The sequence below is a fragment of the Thermobia domestica genome, chromosome 12 (assembly GCF_964235325.1).
Source record: "Thermobia domestica chromosome 12, izTheDome1.hap1.1, whole genome shotgun sequence".
Taxonomy (NCBI): Eukaryota; Metazoa; Arthropoda; class Insecta; order Zygentoma; family Lepismatidae; genus Thermobia; species Thermobia domestica.
Window position 1 is genome coordinate 153,384,971 of NC_137465.1, and position 23,443 is coordinate 153,408,413.

The window sequence follows — 23,443 nt, forward strand, 5'->3', positions numbered from 1 at the left end:
ATAAAGTTGGGCATACCGAACATAGATAATTAATATTAATAAATATAAATAAACAAGTATAAAACTATTGAACTCACAAGTAAAGGTTCTCTCCCAAGAATCGGGAATCTGGAAACTACGCATATATTTAGATAGAGGAGGGCCACGAAAGAATACTGGTGAAGTATGCCGGGCTGACAGCAAACGATAAATCCAATACGGCCGCTCGAAGGTCATGCCAATCCACTTTTTCAAGCAACCTCTCATCCACTTCCCATGGGCAGATTGACATAATGGTTTGCAGATTGATATATGTATGAACACTACACATCTATTGGTTTGAAATTTCGCGGAAGTTGACGTATTGAACCCAATATGGCCGATCAAAATGTCAATGTGTCAGCGACCCGTGTCAGGAAAACGAATTGTACTATGGAAGTACAGTATCACTACACGTGTACGATGCTACCTGTGTAGCCACAGTGCCAGTGTTGGCAAGGGTGATTTTTATTATATATGACATGGTTTGCAAACTTTAAGACGCTTATTCTAGGACATTTGTGGCTAGTGCGTTCTAGACCTTCCCAGACCTTCCCAACAATGTTTGCGTGTAACACTTCAAACAGATAACACAGGCACTGGTAACATTTTTAACTTACTGGCATTTCATCTGTTCCAGTGAATTGTAGGTGATTTTCATGTGAAACCATCTGAACTGTTTAATTGTTTACAGTGTATATTTCACATGCGCATTTCGCGGCTATATTGGATACACGATGTAGAAATTGGGATCCATTTGTATTATTTTCCTCACCTACTAGTGGTAATGGATCTTTACACAAAATTTCGTTTTTGTAGTACGAGCTGTTTGGTTCAGGAATTTGTTTGGCCATATTGGCTTTCAGATTTCAATATTTTGAACCGTTTAATGCGTTTCGTACACGTCTACTGAAACTGCACTTCCATAGTACAATTCGTTTTCCAGACACGAGTCGTTGACACATTGACATTTTGATCGGCCATATTGGGTTCAATACGTCAACGTCCGCGAACAGATGTGTAGAACAGATATATATCAATTTGAAAAACATTAATTCAATCTGCCCATGGGAAGTGGATGAGAGTTTGCTTGCAAAAGTCGATTGGCATGACCTTCGGGCGGCCATATTGGATTTATCCTTTGCTGCCGGCCCGGCTTATTTCACCAGTATTCCTTCGTGGCCCTCCGCTATCTAAATATATTCGCAGTTTCAGAAGCCCCGATTCTTGCTAGAGAACCTTTACTGGTCAGAAAATTAATACACGTTACTTTTAATTCTGGTTGTTCAGATTACATTCGAATTTCGTTTTTAAAAAGTGCATATTTTTGAGACATAAGCATAATTAATCTTTTACCTATAGAAATTTTTTACAACAGAATGTAACTTTTTTTTTGGAAACCAGAAAGTATTTCAGTATATTTTCCGGTAACATCCTGGTTTTAATAATAAAAAAATGCTTGAATAGGATTTAATATTTTTCAATGCCTGTGCAGGTTAAGTTCCCGCTTCTATTTAATTCGTTCAACTCTAAAGAATAAAATTTAATTCAATATTTAATTAGAATGGTGTATGGTATATGTAAGTTAGTTGATTGCATGCTTAAAATGCACCTACGGAAAATAATTAATTTTGTTTATTGAATTTCTTTATAGATAATATCTTTTCAAACATGAATGGTATTTTTTTAAATATTTTTAAAGCAGAATTTGGGGAATTCTGTGTCAAATCTCTTATGAAACAGTAAACAATACCACCTAGTCCAGGGCGCAAAATCTCGAAGTCAGATGCACTCGCCAAGCCAAAAATAATGATGGGCAGTATCTCTGACGTACAAAATTATGAGAGTCCTTCCCCCTTTCCACGGCCTTTGGTTTGACAAAGAAAGAGATTACATCAGGGCGTAAAATTTCAACATTAGACCAGGCGGGCAAACTACAACGTCGTGAAGACTTTACTTTCCATGTAACTTGTGAAGACTTCACATTCCATGTTTTCTCCCATGCAGGGACAATTATTTTCATGCTAAACAGAAACTGCACAGCCCTATGAGTTTAGGCAGAAACAATCCTACTAAATACTGGTCGCCAGCTCTAAATGTCTAGTCGCCAATGGCGATCTGGCGACCGGAAATTTAGTGCCCTGATCTAGTCGATATGTGAAACAGATGTTAAACTTTTCCTTGATAAGTGTGTATCGCCATTTCTCGGGGAAAAAAACATACCTAAAATATGATTTTTCTAAATTAAAATTTTTCAGAAAGATGAATTCTGTATAGAATGTTTTACATAAAATTATTCATGTGAAAGAATCATGTAATTAATCACATGACCGAAGATCTAAAAGAATTTGAATTTTGCTCGTATCTAAAAATTATTGCTATTTTTTTAAATTCAAAATTTCTCGAAAAATCGTTACACGGATGATTCAATCCATACAACTGAAACAATTCTAAACTGTTTTTAGTAATAAACATTACGACATTAGGAAAAAAGAAGAAAGATCTTAAAAACAGCAAAAGGTTCATACTTGATTTTAATATTTGGTAGTAAGCTTTAGTTCATGTACCAGGCAGAGCTTGTGGCGAATTCTTAATTAACATGTGGTAATTTGAGCATAATTTCCGATATTCTAGAAATAGGTAAAGAGATAACATGGTTGACTATAGTTTAGTATCTCTTACGAACAGATGATGCGCCTATTTATTTGACTATCTAGTTTTACGAATAATCTTTAACAAAAGTATGAAAACTGGTGATAAGAGCCAGAATAATGCGGGCCAAACAATATACATCATTACATAAAAATCCAAGAAAATCAAACCTGTAAGAGGGAGGTAAATTCTACCTCTAATTCTTGACTGATATTTAGTACTACTTCTGGTTTAGCAGAAAATTAAGGATCGAAATGAAATGTATTCTTAGGATGTGTAATCGATGGCAGAAAACAGCTTTTATCTATAACCGATTTTACTTCATGGCGATTAATGTTAAAATCGGTAGTGATTGATTTTTGTCTCTTCCTGTTTTAGTAGGCAGATTATAATAGATATATTTTTGGGACGCTTAATTGATCACAAAAACATAGGTGCTTGCTATCTATTACGAATTTTGTTCTATAGCGATCAATATTAAAATCGAAAGTTGTTGATTTCTGTCACTTCCGATTGGAATAGAGGAATAAGAGATAAAATGGTAAGTATTATAGAACACTTGTAAGTAGATTCCAGAAGACCGCTTCTCCCGGTATCCGGTAAAAACAGCGCAAAGACAAAAAGAGCCCATTGACAAAAACCGCGCAAGAACAAAAACAGCGCATGCAAATACCACGTGGACAAAAACACCGCATGGAAATACCGCGTGGACAAAACAGCACATGAACAAAAACTGCGTAACAACAAAAACAGCGCATGCAAATACCGCGTTGACAAAAACAGCGCATAAAAAACCGGGCCCTGCAGTGGCCAAACTGTCAGTGATTTGTGGTTGTGCCCGTTACGACTTTTTCTCAAAAACAATATCTACAACATATCACGATTATGCCGGTCCTTTGTCATTTCGAAGGGGGCAATTGTCCCCTGGAATCCTTTTCTCGCAAAAACGAGAAAACCCGTATTTCCTACTTTGAAGTCATCTTTGCATTGGCAGAGTTTCGTTTCTTTAATGTAGTCCTTTTAATCAAAGGTACCCTATTATTAAAATGAGGCCCTTTGCCCTCCTTAAACTATTTTCCGAAAGAAACAAAAAATGCTTGTCGATTTATTTTCGGTCTAGTATATTTGTGCCAAGTTTGAAGAAAATCTGACGACGAGAAACCCTTGTCAAGCTATTTCCTTACCATTACCTTGAATAAAGAGAAATATAGAATATTCAGCGCTCCTTACCGTAAAGCTCTCTGAATCTGAGATGAGACTTTTCGGTTGGTTTATTGATTGATATGTATTTACGTCGTTTGTCAAGAGCTATGCTTTGCAGAACGAGAACTAGAGTTTAAAGTTGGATCTGAACCACTGTAGTGCGTTCCATGTTCACTCACCGGGTATGAAACCACAGAACCTCATGCATCAAAGATCTAAGGTACTACGTTCGCTAGCTTCTACATCAACAAAGAACTGTGACTCTTGGGGTTCAACACGGAAACTTTTATTGTGACTTTTCTTGGAAAATAATACAAGCTGTTATTCTAATCATATATAAAAGAAGTCATCCTGATCTTCGCACAGGTAAAACCGCTTAAGCTAGAAACTTGAAATTCGGAAAGTAGATAAAATTTGTGATCTAGGGTATCATTAAGGAAGGATTTTTTGGGAAATTCAAAGAAAGGAAGGGGAAATGGTGTGGAAATTATTTTAATAAGATGGTCATCTCTCCGAATCCCTTAAGATTAGAGACTTGAAATTTGGATTTGGATTTTTCATGTAAAATAATTTGACACGCTATTCAACATTTTTTCATACTTTAGTACAACGAGGAAAAGAGGTAGAAAGAAAAGAGGGCGGGAATTACAATCATTATATAATAAGATATCTAAGAATTTTTAAAGGTTAGAAACATGATGCATTTCAGCGTTTTTGTATTATTATTATTATTATTATTATTATTATTATTATTATTATTATTATTATTATTATTATTATTATTATTATTATTGTAAAATGCCAATATCTCGGGATCCCTTACGGCTAGAAACATGAAAGTTGCTTTAAAATTATGAAACATATTTGAGGGGTTTTTTTCCACTGTACGTAGAAGGGCAAAACAAGAGGTGGGAGGTTCACTAAAATGCCTTGCAAGGTGTTTGAATTTCGTGACAGCGTTTTAGCTCAATCCAGTTCTATATGAAAGACACAGAAGGAAGAACGCGAAATACTGTGCCACAGTAGCACGTAGAAGCATTTGCTATATTGTGCGAAGCCGTATTCCGAACAAATTGGGGGTCTGGGAGCGAAATCCCCTAGGCGAAGGCTACTATAATTGTTGTTGTAAGGCTACTTGTTGTTGCAAGCATAACTATAATTATACATATTTCTAAATGCTGCTTTTAAGAAATTACCTAATAGAGCCAATTTCCAACCCCGTGTTCCTAATTTGGTCTAATGTTTTTTTTTCTTTACATACACAATTATACCACTGCAAAAATGGAGTATTAGGACAAAATACCCTATACGGTGCTCATGGTCCCAGGTTCGATTCCCGGTGAGGGCACGTTTGAACGAAAAAGCTGGTTCGGAATCCACTATAATCAATAAGTACACGTCTCCTTAAGCGATCATGTCATTACCGTGGAACATTAAGCTCAAGTAACAAATCAAAATACCCTACGTATAGAGGTCTACACTTTTGTAATAGTGTCCTATATTTGTCTTTTTGTTCTCTCCTGTTTAAGTGAAAAATTCATGAAAATCCCAGAAATCGAATTCCTTTCACATTCATCTTTAAATGCATCATTTGTGTACAGCTGGGAGTTTTTCTTGACAAATGAACAATTCCATGGACTTTAACGTCAAGGTTTATCAGTGACTCCCCAACTCCTCGTGAATTCTGGGTTCTATACCAATCATACACTGTAAAAAATCGTTGTGATATTTCAACGACATGCCTATGTGTTAACACTTTTGTGTTAAAATATAACACAAACAAGTGGTTAGAACAACCCACTCTTCATTTGGAGTTGTGTGTCAAATGCCGGTAGTTGAAATGACACATAGCGTGTGTGTTAAATTAACACAAGTGTAGAATCTTCGGTGTTGTTTTCTGCGTGATTGCCAAATATGTTGGGCATCTAATTATAAAGGCTTTCGAATTGAAGCTACAGACAAACACAGTAGAAAGAAATACTTAATCAAACCCAGGTATACGCAAAATTCCAAAATGCAAACCGCGCGATGTGTTTTCAATTGTTTTACATAATGTTTCTGAAGAAACCCTAACAGCACAAGATGTGCTAGGCATGCGCTATTTAGGTGTTCTAAATTCATCTCCCGCATTTAATGCCTTTATTGCTTCTTTTTCTAAGAGTTTGTGTACTAGAAGCAACAAACGCATCAACTTTATTAGATGGCAACTGGCGCCGAAAGTGAATATGGAAGAACTATAAAATAAAGTAAATAGGCAGTCATCATTTTGTTATAAAATTAAGTCTACATGGCGAGTAGAGTTTATCTTATCCCGAACGGTTATCGTCGAATATACGCGGCTTAAAGGAGCACTCTGATTAGCCAAAATCAAAAGACCTATGTATCCATCCATCTGACGTTTTTTTCATCGCCTCCGTGGCGAAGTCGGAAGAGCACGTGGCTAGTAATTGAAAGGTTGGTGGTTCGTGCCTCCCCTCGCCTCTGGAGTACATTTTTTGTTACTTGCTTAAAGTGTTTTTTTAGACTCAGCATAATGTAAACACATTACGCATAATGCGATTTAACATATTTTGGGGGAGTAATTTTGTGGTTCATTAAAGCTTACGGCACGGCTCAACACTGGTTATGTGTAAAGACGTAACACACCCCCTGTGTTAAACGCCAACACCGCGGGGTATGTGTTGAACTAACACCGCATAGTGGTAGTCACGCTGGAAGCACTGCCCTGTGTTAAAATTAAGTTGAATTAACACAACCATTTTTTACTGTCTAGAAATGTTTATTTAATTTTGATACATCAGAAGATTTTGGTACGATTTATGTAGCCGCAATCTTAACGCGCACTTAAGAAAATGTCAACAATGTTGAGAAACTGAAATCATGGTGAAATATTGAGTTTCGCAAAACGAAACGTAACGGAAATCCAACATCTTACCCTCAGGAAATGTTCTTCGCATAGCGCGAGAGGTCAAAGATAATGTCCCTCTCAGAGAGACACTAAAAAAAATATCATGGATAGGGATCGACGACCGGAACATACCCTCGCATTGTAATAGATAATGAAATTGATAGATTTATGTCAAGATTCATGTTTTCTTGCGATCACTTTAGTGAAACAAAGGGAAGCTATATTTATACATACAGAAGAGAAATGGAAGATGCTTCGTGGCAGATAACAGATGACAGATAAATACAATCCTCAATATAGTACTTTTTTGTGTAAGTACTGTGCAAGAAAGCGCATCTGATATAAAATCGCGGTGACTAGGTGTGAAGTGAATCATGACACCACCACGCCTCTGAAACGGAAGTACGTATTTAATTTAAATCTAGAGAAAGAACATAGGTCTACTTTCATTTTAAAAAAATTACAAATTCGGGTCACAAAATATAATCTGGGAATCAGGTTTACAATCCCCCCTCCAGCCCCGGATTCACATGTGTCCTATTTTTGTAAAGTAAAATTCTGGTCACCTTCAGGCTACGCTAATCTTCCAGAAAGCGAACCGCCCCGTCCAAACGATACTTCTGAATCCGCTAGTGTTTCTACTACAGTACATATAGTAAAACATATATCACAAAATATTTCGAAAACTATCCCTGACAGAGCAAAACAAATTGAAGACTCGCATTTAGGTCAGTTGGCATAAAAATTAGGGATGGCCAGAACCGGTTCCTGGTGGAACCGGTTTTCGGGTCTGAACAGATCCGGTTCCGGAACCGTTTTTTGGATCCAGGTCTGGAACCGTTTTTCGGATCCAGTACTGGAACCGGTTCTTCGGATCCAGTACTGGAACCGATTCTTCGGATCCAGATCTGGAACCGGTTTCCAAGATCCGGTTCTGGAACAGGTTTTCGGATCCAGGTCTGGAACCGGTTCCGGAGCTCGTTCTGAAAACCGGATCTCCAAGAACCGGTTCCGCTGGAACCGAAACTTTGTGACTATCCCTACGCTAAAACCGGGCTGCTGGCAGGCTGTGGACAGTGTACTAGATGAAATGGTGGAAGCGACAGGCAGGCGCCCAGGCGGCGGCTGCTTCTCATATGGCTATATAAACTGGGTAACTGGCAAACTCATTGGCTAAACAGGCAAACTGACCAACTCATTTGGCTAAACACCCACCGGTGGACCAAATTGTTTTTCTGAGGGCACAAGCGTGTCTGGGCGAGGAGGGCCCAAGCGCATGGTCCTCTTTGCAGTGTTTTGAAGATGATCTTTGTGCCTCGTTTACAGGTCTTTGGGGGCTTTCGGATCCAGGTCTGGAACCGGTTCCTAAGATCCGGTTCTGGAACCGGGTTTTCGGATCCACATCTGGAACCGGCTCCTAAGATTCGGTTCTGGAACCGGGTTTTCGGATACAGGTCTGGAACCGGTTCCTCAGATCCGGTTCTGGAACCGGGTTTTCGGATCCAGGCCCGGAACCGGTTCCAGAACCTGTTTTGAAAACCGGATATCCGAGAACCGGTTCCTCGCGGTACCGGTTCCGCCGGAGCTGGAACTTTGTGGCCATCCCTAATAAAAATCAGCTATTGCAATTTTGTCGAGCAGTGTTACTTATTCGTTAACCATTAACAATTCAAAATTAATTCCTGGATAATTTCATTGATTAAATTTAAAATTAACCGAACTTAACTGCTTAATTTAATTGTTTATTTTTAACGAATTAATTACAAGCCTGATAATCATTAACATCAACTGGGACGACTTTCCTCTTTTTTCATATTGAACGTTCTCATACTCTCTGACTAAACAGCGTGTAAAATAGGTTGTGTGCAGGGAATATTTGTAAAAATGATTTATATTCACATTGTTTAAATAGACCCTTTTTTAAACAATCGAAATGTTGGTGGACAACGACAGAGTTCTGGTATTTAGTCGTGGTTGTACCCACTGTTTTTTTTTTTTTTCAATTAAACAAACACGACATTTATCAGCTCACAGTGTGCACCCATTGTATAGAGAAATAATCAAGGTTTATTATTATTATTATTATTATTATTATTTAGTGCTAATCTTTAACCCTTCAGTACACGGGTAAAATTGTTCTTACGTAAGTGCACGGGTTGTGCCTGTGAGGCACCACAAAATCTATTGAAGTTAAACATATATAAAATACTTTTTTAAGTAAAATATCTTTATGTTTCAAAGGATACACGTGTTACTTGTTGACTTGTAATGTTCGAAACAGAAAACTCAATATTTTTATGTTCTTTTCCGAAATTTATTAAACATGTTTGTTTTACAAAGATGAGCAATTGACTCTCGGCAATCGCAAAGCAAGGTACACTGAGTGACACAATAGTATCTATCTGTCATCTATTGAAAAAACAAAAAAATATATTCTTACTGCTTGCTGTGTGCTTCTCAGGCACAACCCGTGTACTGAAGGGTTAAAAATAAAACTTTCTTGAGCAACGGTAAAACGCTTGGCCGCCCACTAGATAAATTGCAAATTCAATAAGAGAAGAAAGCACATATCACTAAACCGTAAAGAATACAATAGGAACGATCTTCAGAATTTGGATTTAAAATCCATTTTTTCCGATCTGGTAAAATGCATTTGAAAATTACTTTATTCGGGATGTGACTAGTTCATCAGTTCCATCAGAAAATTAAAAATTTTTATTTCAATCGTCACTTTTGAATGGAATTTCCCTTTTTTTTGTCACTGACCTTCTGCCGCACTGTCCTTTAAGCTTGGTAGAAGCTGCTTTTGATTTACGTCTAGCTGCATAACAACCTTTCCTTTAACTTTTTTTTTTCTTTGCCACAATCACAGGTATAGAAGAGAGATCGCAGACTTGCTCGTCGCCTGTAATATGAAAGATTGATAAAAGAACTGGTCCTCTCCGCTGGTAAGCTGAATTGAACTGAACGATATATGACGAGTTTTCCATTAATGAGTTCCGGGCTTGCTTTAAGACTCTGCCTCAAATGTGGTATCTGAGCACATGAAGTGTCATGCATACGTAATTAATTGGCAATTGCGAACTTTTTGGCAGTTTCTTGATGAATATGTGGTTGAAGAATGGTACTTTTTCTATCAAGCACTGGTGATATTGTGGGTATCCGGCTCCGTAATGCGCTCTTGATCTTGGCCAATATTAGAACACCACTTTGATTTGTCGTCTTGATGTTATCCAGTCAAATACTGACCAGGAGAGACAGTGCTTGACTTTTTGAGTTAAATGAAGTCAGCTAAAATTTATATTAAAATGGTAATTTTACTAAAAGTGTCGTTTGTCTAGGGTAGTTGTAGTTGAGACATATTTTCCCCAGAAGTGCTGAAAGTTTCAGGTCTCGAAATATTTGTATGAGTTTATTTAATAGCAGAACTTGAATCTTCTGAGGAATCCACTGGTGTCTGTCGTAGAGGTGTGGTGAAGTCTTCTGGAGGTGGTTTTACTATCATACGTAGGTTCTTGAGCTGGGCGCGTCGTTTGCGATGGAGTAATTGGTTCTGCTAGTGGTGAGAAATCTTGTTCTTTGAATATTGCTTCTTCTGGAGCTTGAATGATTGGGCGGTCCTGGAAGTTTGCTCGGTAGTTCTTTCCACAATTTGAACTTTATCTTCTTTAAACTGTTTACATTGGTAAGTTTGATGATCTGCATATTTCCTATATTTCAGGGTGACATAGCAAAGGGATTTGTATGCCCAAATCTTTGACATTTGAAACACTGGATATATGCCTTGGCTCTATATGGTTCCACTGATATTTTGTAAAATTCGAGGAACTTGAGATCGTAGATAGTCTTTGAGGCGGAAGTTTTCGTTAATATGATGAAAGCGACAGTTTTTTTTTTCAACGCACCTGTTTTATCTTAGTCGGGCAGCCGACTCGAAGAACCTATCGGAATTCGCGGAATTTAGATTTTTTCCCCTCGGCCAGCCGTCGGCTTTGTTAGGCGATGAGCCTTTTGCCCCATCTGGTCAACAGATCACATTATGGTGCACATACGCGAACGAAAACATAATATGTAACACCTCATTTTAATAGCAATAAATTTTTAAAAAAACTTGAGCCAGGGCAACAATTGCAAAGTGCCAGTTGGAATCTTAAAACATGCAATGAAAATTAGGAGTGCTGCCAATTTGAAATGTCGAATAATGGACGTTTGGTGCACGTTAGCAGTCCTAAATTCATTCTGGTTAACTATAGAATAATAAGCATACCATTGGCTTTTTGGAAAAAAATCCTTTTAAAATGAGGTGTCACATGCTATGGTTTTCATTTTTCAAAACTACACGTTAATTCAAAATGGTGGATTTCAAGATAGCTGCCTTCAAGGTTACCATTACCGTAACACTTTCCTCTAAGGTTAATATGCATTACCGAAGCTTTTATCCACTTATTATCATTAATACGCGGGTTAGAAGCGGAAGTAAGGAACTTACGCTCATAGTAAGTATAAACCATTAATATGCCTGCAACTTTTCCCCACACGTGCCTATCTTAAAACTAACTTCACCATTGTTTCCCTGATTAAATTCTAGCCCGAAATTATGTTTTATATTACCCTATTCCCATTTTAAAAATTTGACCTTAATTCAAAATGACGGATTTCAAGACTGCTGCCGTCAAGATCATACCTACCATACGACTTCTCCATAGGCCTTATATGTATCCACATGGTTGTTCTTCACTTTTTTCATTAACACTCCGTTTACAAAGGGTAGTAAGGGACTTCTGCAGTAATCTGTAATAACAACATCACAAGTCTTAAAAATTATAAAAATAGTAAACATGCACCATGGTAAAAAATTTTGTCATCACAAATAATGCATACGTGCCCTCTATCAGGCAAAAAAATCATTGAAATCGGAGCCGGACACTTGGTTGAGGTCCCTTGTAAGTGCAATATCTAAATGCAAACAGAGATATTGACGTCGTGTCAAAAGAAAGTAAACAAAGTCATACCCCCACCAAAATGATGGCGCAAACAGAAAGGAGCAGAGTGAACTGTACAAGGAGAAGGGGGATTCACGAAATGAGATACAGTAGAGGACGCGAAAATGAATAATAGTACAAACGTAAAATGACCTGGTTATGTTTAGCGTACGTTCTGAATGACTGATTGAAACGTGCAATTGGGGATTCTCCATTGCAGTGTCGGGGAGCAATGTATACGACAGAATACACAACGAACTTAGTGTGTTTTTTTTTTGTTTCTTTGGGAAGGGGTTGAAACTATTGTTTTCCACAGTGACCAAAACATAGAAGTTGCCTAATCGGGGAGGATAATGATTATTGCGCTATATGTAAAACACAAAGTGACGAGAAGGGAAGTGAAAATTTATAAATCATGACAAAAAAGGCATCTTCAGAATTCCGAGACACGACTATACGTTACCTCATTAATAACTCTAGGCCGTATGTTTAGCCCCACGCTTTTTCCGCCCTGTTCTCTGGTATTTTGGCCCCAGAATTGTACACACACTACCGATTAGGCAACTGCTGCTCTTGAAACATGGCTTTCGTAGAAAAGCAAAAAGTTCAAAAGAAAACTTACAGTAAGACAAACTATATTTGTAAGGAATTTACAATGTCAAAAATAGTACGTATACTCCTCCTAAGAACCTTCCCTCGCTGCCACCATCAAGGAAATCCTCGACCTCTTCAACGATCTCAACATTGCATCCATCATCGACAGACTGAAGAAGGGCCCCAGACGGATCACTGCAGCCAAAGGTCCCATAACAAAAATGACTACGGTCCTGGAAGTAGCCGCTGAACTCCTGAATGATGGCACGCAATAAATTTGCTCCTACTCGCAATCTCATCGTGACATCCTGGAATGCCACAGAAATTAAGGAACGACGGGAAGAACTTATCGACTTTCTCATCAGGGAAAAAAATCGAAGCTGCCCTCATCAATGAGACGCACCTGAAGCCGCAGAACAACTTCCACATCAGGAACTATACAGTACACCGTTCAGACCCTCAAGGGCTGATGGGTAGAACGGCTGTCCTTGTCAAAACCCACATAGCGCACGATCCACTACACCTCCCAGCACTGACATGACTCGAAGTACTGGGCGTCGCGGTCCACTCTTCGGATGGTCCCTTGACCTCAGAATACAAACCACACTATGGCCCTCTCCATCCACCAGATCTCACTCTGCACGTTGGCTGGGACACCGAGTTCTGGTGGGAGAAGCCTTAATAGTAAATACCCCTCTTGGAACTCCCAAACACAACCAAAATGGTAGGATTCTGTACCAGGCCTTGCGAGGAGTTGACTTCCTGCCTTAAGCTCAGACAGAACCAACACATTTACCCAGGAACGAATGCCTCCCCGACATAATGGACATGGTACTGAAGCGAACATCGCCTTGAGGGAAGGATCGACGGCCGTCCCGGAGCTACACTCAGATCACATTCCAATAGTGCTCACAATTTCTCTCAGAACTTACATTCCAGCGAAGCAATTCCCAACACTCTGACAGATAAACTGGAATCAATACACAGATTTACTGGCAGCACTGGTGGATCCGCGGCTTCTTCTACACACTCCAGAAGATATTGACTCTGCCGTTACCACCATAACCTCAAATATCCTCACCGCACTAGACGTGACCACTAACACACATCCAGCCCAGCAGCTGGAAGACCCAGGAGAGGCCCGCACCACAGCACTAATACAACTCAAACGCAATACAAAAAGGCTCCATCAGAGAACGAGACACCCCGATTACAAACGTCTGTGGAACTCCCTTTCTACCAGGTTCAGGAAGCGGCTTCTACGCAGATGTCTACAACACTGGAATGAAATCCTCCAGGAGATGGACACGCCTTTTCGCGACTTCTGGAGGCTAGTTCGAACTCTTGCAAGACCTGCTTCCATACCACGCGCACATTCCCTTAGAGGCCCGCAAGGACTGGTGCACCACTCGAAAGAACAAGCCATCCTCTTCGCGGACTACCTTTAATGCATCTTCCAAGACAACCTGTTGCAACCAGATGCAGAGACGACTGAGGCAGTCCAACAATTACAGCAGAACATATCATTTCCACGCGCAGCACTAGTCCGACCCAGGGAAGTGCAGCAGATAGGTAAAACTTTTCCAACTCACAAAACTGCAGGTCCAGACCACATTTCACCCCAGGCAATCAAACATGCGCCCTGGAAGCCTATAGTGTTACTTTGCGGACTGGCCAGCGCAATTCTCACTACCGGCCACTTCCCACGAGCTTGGAAGGAAGCCAGAGTGATCTTCATTCCTAAGACAGCTGCCAAGTGTGGCCATAGACTTGAAAAACCACCGGTCCAGATACGAGGATCTGCATACCAGAACATCTCGCACATCGCAACGCACGAACCCCGAAGAAATATGTACAAGATGCCTCGCCCAAGGTAACACACTACAAAAGACCAGAGGGAACCAGCGACAATTGACTTTCCGGAGAGATCAGTTCAAATCAGAACAACAAGTTAAGCGCAACAAACATGGAAGGCATGGACTAGGCCCGACACTTCAGCAAAAATCACAGCCCGAGGATGAACGAAACGGAACGAGACTCCTAGGGCCATATGCATAGTTATTCTGCGGGTTACTTAGGGGCTACGTACGGGACACGTGATAATTTGCGTTGCAGAGTTCTCCCGCAGGGTCAAACAAGCCCGCAACCTTCCCGTAAGTCAAGAGGATAGCTAGGGGTGCTTCAACGCACCCTTTGCTAGCCCGTAGCAGTTTCTGTTGTTGTATAAAATGCATATACTCCGTGCTGACAAAAGATTTGAGTATGTTAATGAGTTTAACGAATTCGTTGAGCTGATTAAGCGATAATAAATGACATATTGATGGCAACCAATTTAAAAATATATACCAATTCCTGAAAGAAGATTGCAGGATATTTTGCTTCCGCTCGTACAAATATTGAATACAAGGTCAAAGAATGGACTAACAACTTTTACTTTAAATAAAATAAGCGAGAGATACTTGTTGTTACAGTATTGGAACTGAAGTAGATTTTAGATTAGATTGTAGAATAGCTTCAGAATTGATTCTAGGGATCCAGTGGTGATTTCAAGGATCGGCCGGGGGGGGGTCCCCGAGAACCATAACATTCCCTCAGGATCACATAGCCTATCGTGCTCAATGTGAATTCTCAGTATTTTCGGTACTAATACATTTCATCCGCAACATATTGAAATCGCCAAAAAACAGGAATCATCACTGATGGGAAAAATTGACTCAATAGTTACACATATTTCATCGTGAAAATGTTATTCTAATGTGTTTTATATCCTTCTCCCTGTTTCCTTTTCCTACATTTCTCTGCATAGGTAAAGTTGAGGAGCGCTAACATCCCTTTTTTTTTCACTAATGATCTAACGTCTTCTGCATTCTTGGTTTCTTACCTGACCACCAGCTGCGTACACATTTATAATATGCTTGCAAACTTATATATTATAAATAAATAAGTGCGAAAAACCATGCCCAACACAGGATAAGTTTGCATTTATTCCGATTCCAAGCTGGGCACAATTTGAGGGATAACGCATTATTTTGTCCGCGGAAGCAGGCACATTAGTGTTGGTGATATGCGTATAAGGAAAGACAAGTGGAAATCATCGAACTCCTGTTTATCGACGCGCTGTAATTGCTCAAATTATGCATCGGTTCACGTGATTATGGAAACAGTGTTAAGAAGTATGGCTCATAATTATGCAATTATAATGGAAAACTAGGTTCTAGTGACCACCTACTACAGATAGATGCATATTTTTTATACTAATTTGATCATTATTCGAGTAAACAGTTCTATCAAATTTTGACACATTTCTTACATTTTCAGGTTAGGTTAGAGCTTTGTATTTCTTTTAGCAAAGTATGTCTATATGAAGAGCTCCATTACTACTTGCAGATTAACTTCAGGAGGGCTCAGTATAAATACAGTGTGGGCGTATAACATAAAAACTACAGTACATAAGATACGAATCAATTTGTGCTATGTGGCTAAAAGCACGAATGTTACCTGAGTTATGGTAGGAGCGCATCAGGCGGCTCAGAGTGATAGTGAGCGGGTGCATCCATAGGGAGCAGGCGCGTCAGCGATGGGGGTATACGTATATACGAAGATAGTGGAAGAGCACACTTACACATACAATACTTTCATTATCACTTAAATCATTTCAATATGCTGCCATTGATGGTAATTACTTATATTTACTCTTTCATTCCTTCACGAAAAATGTAGGGCTTCACATCATATTTTACCTATAAATTTTCTATTTCGTAAAAGTGTCTGCTCGAATGAACCCCTAATTCGTTTACACACCATCGCAAACTCGCCCGTTCCCTACAGACGGACCTCGACTGTAGCCCTCCAGCTTCACCTTGGCATTAAACCGTAGTAGATGCAAAAATTGCTTGTAATAAGCAGCTTGCAAAGTTTGGTGCGTGGTTTTGAGACGTCTGGCTTTCACTGTATGTATGTATGTCTTATACAATTGTACGCAATTAGATGATAACACTCTAGGAATAAGTAAATAAGAAGTTTTACGCTATTTGCATGGAATATCCCCCCAAAAATACTGTATTTATAGCCATAACTTTTATGCCCTCCTAAGGTTAACTTTTACTGGCAAATTGTTTAGAAAATACATTCACAAAAATACTATGGGCTGATTTTGTCCTAAAAATTACAGTGTATATGTAATTTATTTCTAGTGGGATCTCTATTGTAAAGCTACAGCCTCACACGTTTTCTAGCTACATATCCATATTTCTTTTTGCGAGTTAACAGACTTTACCTGAAAATTAAAAAAGAAATGTATTGCTAATCTACACCGATATTTTTTCCGCTTTATATCACTTTATAACAATTTTCAAGTTAACAGACTTTATCTGAAAATTAAAAACAAAAGCACTGTATTCCTAATCTACACCATTATTTTTCCGCCTTGGCAAGAACAAAGTTCAGAACATTTATTTCATTTTTTTTATATAGCATACGTTGTATCCATGCAGTTGCTGCTTCGATGTTAATTCTTTATCATAGTAGAATTGAGTTTCGGAGTTCTACCTTCAACTTTTTTTTGGACAAAATTTTAGCCTCGCTCGAGGTGTACTAGACCAATCAGCTCTCAGTGTTAACCGTACCTGAGGGATCACTTTGGAAGCTTTATGCATTGCACAGTCAAGGGGAAGGTTGAGGAAGCCCACAGGTACGGTTCGTCTAGGGGACCCCTACGTGGTCGACTATGCATATGGCCCCTAGATGTGAACATTATGAGTATTCACATTAGCACTTAGGTGAAATGTCGATTTATCACTAAAAACGACATAATCCAGAAAATCTTCTTCGTCATGCAGCAATATTTCATTTGCAAAATTGGCACGTAAACCGTGGTCTGTAGGCTTTAGACCTTGTACAACTGAAAACGATAAGGACGTAGATGTAAGTGTCTCCTTAAAATTCTTCATACAGACGGTTGCACTGTAACTACGGTTTCAGTCTTTGAAAATTAAAACACAAAAAGCTTTCTGCTCTCTAGTACCCATCTTTGCTAATAGCCTTTTCTAACGGCAAACAGAGGAAAGAGTGCATGTGCATGCATGTGTACAAAACAGTTTGAGTTGCTCTTTTGTTTGATATTATTCATAATTGTAAATTAATTGTAATAGATACTACAAAGTTTCAAAACCCTAATATTCATTTTGAAACACTCTGCATCGCTTCAAATTATGTCATCCTATATTCATGTATTGTATGTATCATATATATCATCAGGGCCGCCCCGTACAATGTCATAATTTGCCGGCTCCCCTTTTTTCAGAAAGAACAAATCTTAAAAGTCACGATTTTAAGTGTGCTACTACAGCATGAACAACGAAGGTGAGGGAAAATGTACTTGCACTCAGAAAGGCTTAAATATTACAAATACAATCTCGTTGTGTATGTTTTTTAAAAATAATAATCTATTATGTTTCTGAAAGATAAAACAAACGCACCTGCAAGATGGTAACACTTTTTATAGTAGAATTCAATATCGAGCTTCAATGTCGATATATCAGTTTGTATTTCCAGTGCAGCTAGATCTTTTATCTTTATTTCTTGAATTTCCTTGTACATCTGTTATTTTTCTTTTTAAAAAAGTTGTTTCCACCTTCAATGATAAGGAACTTATTTGTGACAAAGACAAGACTAGCTTTCTTATCAGATCTGTGATTAATAACTAAATGGAATTCAAGAATTGAGTTCTTGTATTTTTAAACAATGAAGCAATTTATGCTGGGATTTATTTGACAATTTGCTTTAGCACTGTCCATGTGGCCTTAAACTAATTCGACCTAAACATGATTTATGAATGTATTATTCAAATAGAAGGTCAGCTTAATGAACTTATATCATCATGAAGTCTGTTTCCAACAAGAAAAAAAATATTTTAAATACAATAATATACATATGACAGATTTTGCCGATCTGTGCAAATGCACGTATTGCATATATGGTAGAGCCGGCCCTGCATCTAGCCAGATATCTAGTCGACAAATTATTTATGTATGATATTTAGAAACCTACTAATATTCAAACTACTATTTTTTTATCTTTAGACAAGTTATTTTCATTTTATACTGAATGTGATATTATTTTCGTTCTTATTAAAGACCTACTTTAACGAAAAACCATATTTTCATTTATACATTTATTTCTTGGTTGATATTGGTGAAACACTGCTGAAACTTGGATTATTAGTGGGTATGCTACTCATATATATTGTAAAATATTTGTTCCTTATCAGTACGTAGCGTTTAATTTATGTTGCATTTTACAGTAATTAAGTACAAGTAGTGTACATTGGTAACTTCTGGCCAAAAATCCTGGCCAGCCCAGTTTGTAAAAATATCTTTGAACAGCACAGAAGGAATAGTACTTTAACCAATATTATTTAACAGAGAAGGATAGCGCAAAGTATTTACATAACTACAATTCTAAAGTGAGATTGAGTAGGGTGCTATGCGCATAGGTTTATGACATATATAACTATAAAATACTTACATCCAAAACTACAGCTCTTCTATCTTATAATGTCTCCATGGCAGGGTAGTTATCCCATCCTTTAAAACACATCTCTTATCATCTATATAACTTAAAGCTAACTTATTTACTTCTATACTATACAAATCGTGCTTATAACTTCTGATTAAATTTATCTTTTATAATATTCTTTTTGATTGAACAAACAGTCTTTATAATCGTTAAATGAAAGTTCTTTACTTATAAAATTTTGCTTAACTCCTTTTGCTTTTTACAACATTTCTTTTTCGAATTTGATTGAATACATTTTTGAACTTAAACCAACAAATTCTTCTATGATTGTTCCTTTAAGTTCATCTTTCATTTTACCAGTACTTTCTTATTTATTTGTGGTATCTCGTATTTGTTATTTTTTGGGTACTCACTTGTATCGCAGTAATTAAAAAAACTTTTAAAGTCTTCGTATATATTTTTAGTTTGAATTTGATAAATGTAACAATCTGTATCTGTGTAACAAATTTCTATTTTGTCTTGATACTTGGGTTTCATCACATTATAGTGAAAATCATACATTAAAAGTTTTCACAAAATTGACATACCCACATAGATCGGTTTGTTAAATTGCACTTTCACTTTATTCAGTGAATAGCTACTAAATTTTCCGTAAAAACTGTAGTGCTCTTATAGTTTGGTTTTGTTACAAGCTTCTCAAATTTTTTCTCATCACTTACTAATTTAATGTTAACTCTCTTTCTAATATTTTCCATAGTCTTTCCCAAAACTGAATTGTTCATTAGCTTATAAAAGTCTTTCTTAAAATCATATGCTGCTCTAGTTCTCATCTGTGTGTTTAAATTTAGGCAATTCTTTAACCAATTTGTTTGTTCAAATTCTATTACACGATGAATTTTCTTAAGTTTTAATCCAAGTGATAAACATTGTTTTAAGTTTCGATAGTGAATTACATATTTTTCTATATCGTATAATGTTGTTAATAGTTTTGATTGTTTTGAACCAAGCAGACACATGTTTTGAGGTGCTCATGGGTAGTCTTTGGGATAGTTATGCAATTCTTTCGGATATCCAAGATCAACTTCTAAAATGTATACTTTTTCACAAATATCAGGAACATTTGCAAAATCTGTTTCTCTTATCTCGTCTACATTTAACCATCTAAATCCCTTAAATGGTAAGTATTAGCTCATTGACCATCCATATAAGTTGTTAGCATCCAAGTATATCAAGTAAGAATCTTCTTTATTTTCATTATAATTTTCCATAAATTTGTTGTTTGCTTTTACTATCTTTTGCTACATTGTGAAATTCCTCCTCGTATGCCTTTCTCTATCATCAATACCATATCATAATCTGTTAGTAATTCTAATTCTATATTTGTCATCTTTAACATTGCATCCCAAGCTAAACCTGGTGCTGTCATATACCAAGCAGGATCAAAGCCATAAGCTTTAAGACATGTTTCCCTAAAATTCTCGAATATATCTGCTAACAATAATACATCTGTTTTTAAATATAAATCATGGTGTTGTCCGAGATTCTTAATGTTAAATGTTTTCCATACTTTCTTTGCATGCTCATAATCCTCATCACTTATATGTGTGTTCATAAGCTCTACCACTAAGCGCGGTGGCTCAGTGGTAGAGCGTTCACCTCTGGTGCTTGGGGTCCCGGGTTTGATCTCCGCCCCCGCCAATTGAACTTTGTGATGGACCATGTGCGTGGGTTTTCTCGGGGTTCCCCCGTTGCCTCCCACTTTCTTCATTCCACCACTTCATTCATCACTCATCATCACCGTCTCCTTTAGCCTAACCGGGATAACCGTGGGACGTACAACTTAAAAGACTTCATTTTTTTATTTTTTTACTCGTTTTCTATAGCAGTAATGACCACGATTTAATAGACGCAACTGTAAAGTATACCTACCACTAAGGAACAACAAGATTACTACAATTCTCTTCCATCTATAAGATTCTGTCAAAAGTGCTCTTAATGGGGTCCATGACAGGGGTGTTTCTCTTATCAGACACACAGTCTGGTTTAACAAAACCTGCCTCTCCCCACATGTCTCTCAGAAAAGCTCTGTACTGTCATCCGCAGATAGAATTAATCAAAGGCAGATCGTCTTTAACCAGTTAAATCTTTATTTTGAGTCAAAGTATTAAAATGAACTACATACGGTTGAAAAAAATGACTAGGTTATTATTCATTTATTTATTTATTTTAAAATGCTGAACTAATGTATTTAACATCAGCATTCATCTTAATGAATTGGTAAGAAACAACCGTGTGCTTTACGACTAATTGTTTTATCACTGCTATCTTCTAATCTTGAGGTAACACATACCCTATACGTCCTCTCGTCAATAACTTCAAAACGTGTTGAATCGACCAAAGTCAATTCAGTTCTCTTTGTCATAGAGAGAATCTGATTTCTCAGCAATACTGAAGTCAATTTATTTGCAAATAATTAACAAATGAATATCGAAGGTGCACATAATTAAGGCATGCCCAACTGAAACTGGGACTGAGGTCGGAGCACCGTTATTCCCAATGGTACGTAGAACTTTGTGTTTTCTCTAGTAAATGGCAGTGTATATCAGGAGAAATTTGACATACAGTGGATAGAGTCTGTGTGTTGTTGACTGCAACAGAAGCAAGATAACAGGTAACGAGCGTGCCGTGGATTCCTCCAAACAGGCTAAGCGCGCAGTAATCCAATTTTTGTCGGAGAAAGGTGTTAGTGGAACCATGCGCGTCAACTATGTGAGTGTTCCGGGGCTCCAGCGCCCACAAAAATAATACTGTGGGTGCGGCGCACGCACAAAATTTTTAATTTGGTACAAACAAAATAAAATAAATATTTCTCACTTGCTATCAGAAAATAATAAGCAATTAAAACAGAGGTGGAAGTAAAACTTTTTAACTTCTAAAACATAATTGTTTGTTTCAGATGTGCTTGTGCAAAGGCAACCAAGCAACATACTTCCCTCTTCCTTGCCTGTCTCTGGCCTAATCAAAGGCAGTCCCCCCGATAAAAAATGGAGCTATATTGTGAATAGATTCGAGCACAGCCCTTTCTGATGGTGTTCATAAATATTTTAACGAAAGGGAAATTTTTAAAAATATATCGAAATTCCCCTGAAAACATATAAGGCCATTGATATGCACCCACATAAATCTCGGAAAGTCGGTGCCGTTGAGTGGAACTGACATTTACCCTTCGAATGAAGGATGTGTATGGGACTAAATATATGTTATCACATCGTGCAGTATTCAGATGGTGTAGTCAGCTTCGTCATGGACATGTGAGTACAACGGACATGCCACGACCAGGCCAAGCACATGTGGTCATCACGGATGAATCAATTGCTGCAGTGGACGACCTTGTGAGGGAGAATCGTCGAAATAACCACCCGGGAAATTGCATGCAGCCTGTGAGCAAGGGAATCGTGAAGCTATTCTTCATGAACATTTGAAATACAGCAAGGTTTGGACACAATGGGTCTCAAAACATCTTACTGAGGTCCAGAAGATTATTACATGATATTTCCTTTATCCCAATCTGAACACTAGCATACCGGATTCTCTGCTTCTTGTTTTTCTTTTCTTTTTAAAAATAAAAAAGTTTATAGACTTAAAAATATTAATATCCTTGCCGTTTTCTAGAAAAGCTTCCATCGACTGAATTATAAAATATTTGTAAAACTGAATGTCAGTTATAGCACTAACTCGCAATGAGTGTATTTCCTAAGTTAAATTACTGTTCTTTCTGCGGTTTTGTTCATCGATTGCCTTTACTAGCGGGACACCAATTCTCTTCCGTAACTGCATACTAACTGCTTTCAATGTGCGGTCAGTGAAATAGCCTCCTCATTCTTCTGTATCTCCTCTACCTCAGGTTAGTTGTCCTGTACTACATACTATCAATTAGCAGCCGACCTGAAGTTTCTCCCCTTTAAGATCCATCTAGTGAATTGTAACAAGAGCGAAAGCTAGGTTGAGAGCACTTATCTTCTGTTATGTGTACATTTTCTTATAAATATAAGCATTTCTTAGAATCTGCAGGAGAGGAAGATATTTTAAATAGTTACACATAGATATACGATATGAATTAATGGAATCTTCAAGCAGCGTTTCCAGTGTTCAGTCTACATCAGTTAATTCAGCGGAATCAGGTGAAACCGATAACCCCGGCAATGACTTGGACTCCAGCACTTGCAGGCCTGCCAGAGGCCACTTTTCAGCAAGTCCTAGATCTGCGAAGGTGTTTCCTTATCCCCATTGTGGAAAGTTTTATGTGAATGCAAGAGGATTAGCCATTCATATAGGTAAAAAGCATCCGATCATAAACGCAGAAGAGGATTGTCTTCATATCAATAATAATAGTTTTCCTGACTGTAGAGCCACAAATGTAAGCATCACTAACTGCAATGGTAGCACAAAGGATTTAACGTTACCTAACTTGGGTAAACTGTTGACGTCATAAGGATCCTCTACACACATCCTAAGACGTGTCCCTCGTGGTGCTCGAACTGAGGTTCCGATGCACTTTCCCAGTTATTAC